This window comes from Nicotiana tabacum, chromosome 6, assembly GCF_000715075.1.
Source record: "Nicotiana tabacum cultivar K326 chromosome 6, ASM71507v2, whole genome shotgun sequence".
In the NCBI taxonomy this organism is placed as follows: domain Eukaryota; kingdom Viridiplantae; phylum Streptophyta; class Magnoliopsida; order Solanales; family Solanaceae; genus Nicotiana; species Nicotiana tabacum.
Genome location: NC_134085.1, coordinates 216,106,849 through 216,108,703, shown reverse-complemented (window position 1 = coordinate 216,108,703; position 1,855 = coordinate 216,106,849).

The window sequence follows — 1,855 nt, the reverse complement described above, 5'->3', positions numbered from 1 at the left end:
TGGGCAGTAGAATATATCTGACAGCATATGCTGTCAAACCATTTAAAAACTTAACAAAAACCTTTATGCAGGCCACAGGCTGGGCACAAGGCACATGAGGTGCACCAATGCACATATTGTGCAGGAGTGCACATGCCCTCCAATTCAGAATTTAAACCAAACATCCCTCTTACATTACTGATCCAATTCAAACAGCTATAAGTAAACAAAAACTGGTTCTTAATTGACTCAACAAATGCTTAGCAGAAGTAGATCGATTTGTTATTGTTCGGACAATTGAAACTAATTGACGACACATGTCGACTCGACTATATTAGCATTAACATACACAATCGTAACCAAAAATCAGACATTTAACAGTATCGACACATAATTCGAATTATACTGACTGAGCAAAGTGGTACTCGAGGAACCAATTGCTCAGTCAACATTTGAAGCTCATTATTGTACAACAAATACATATGTCTTATCAGAATAGGAGGGGGGGGGGGGTTTTAGACGAACAACAGAGGTTCAGGCAAAGTGGTTGAAGCACAGTTGATAGAAGTCAAGGACAGAAAACGAACAGACCCTTACAACAATCAAACGAACCAAAACAACTAAGAAAAGAAAGAAACTCACCTTAAACCGCAAAAGATCAAAAACCTTAACTCGGACTTGGTCAGGCTTTTCTTAAGGCTGAACGGACTTTAAACGAAGTGTTTCTCAGATGAGAAACACTTTGATTAAAGTCCATTAGACCTTAATCTCTTCGGTTGAACCAGTGACGGAGGAACACAAAATTTTCAAAACTTAGATCTGGGATTCAGGCTTCCCTGATCAGATTCGGACCAAACCAAGTATGGTTTGGTCACGAGGGGGGTCTGGGGAGTGTCTGGTGTGAAGCTGGGGTTAAACTGTGTAGATCAAGTTTTGACTCGAATCTTCAAATGAAGATTCGAGAAGGTGGGGAGGGATTCGAACTACATGGTTAACAGATCCATGTTCAGGAAGGCAAGGGGATTCTAGGGTGTTAAGGGGAAGGTCACCGGCGTTCATACCGCCAGTTTTCATGGTGGGGGATACAGGGGCGGCTCTAGGGTTTGAAGGGGATGAGGTTGTGAAGACGAAGGCTGGGGTTCGGATAGGGGGGCAGGGTAGGATTATGGGCTTATATAGTTAGTGGGTGGACGGATCTTGACCGTTAGATCAATTTAGATCTACGGTCTGGATCTGATGGTTAAGTGGGACGGTGTCGTTTCAAGTGTTGAGGGTTTGGGTTCGGTCCGGGTGTAAACGGGTCGGGTTTGTTGGTGGGTTACGGGGAATTGATCTTGGCCGTTGATCACTCTGAGATCAACGGCCCAGATCAGGCACGATCTAAACGACGTCGTTTGGACACCCTGGGTACTAAGTGGTCTGGACCGGGCAGGCCTGGGTTTTGGGCATTGTTTGTTTGGGCCAATTTTATTGAATTGGCCCAATCCGGAAGAAGAAGGGGTCCTTTCTCTTTTTTTTTTTTTACTTCTTTTTCTTATTTATATTTTTTTTTTATTATAAAAATACAAAAATAAGTAAAATCAAATTAAAAATAAACACCTAGTACAATTATTTGCACACACATTAAAATAATTCAAAACAGGTAAAATTAAACAAAACAAAATCACGGACAAAGATGCTTGTTTATGCTTTTCTATTTAAACCGTGTTACGGTTCAGATTATGCATGACACGTACACATATTTTTTAAATTTTGTTTTAATAAAGTAAATAAATAAAAATGGGCCAAAGTCACAAATAAATCAACAAAGTGCCGCACAGAAATCCAAAAATTGTACAGCATGACCAATTTTATTCTTTTGGAGCGACTGTCGCGC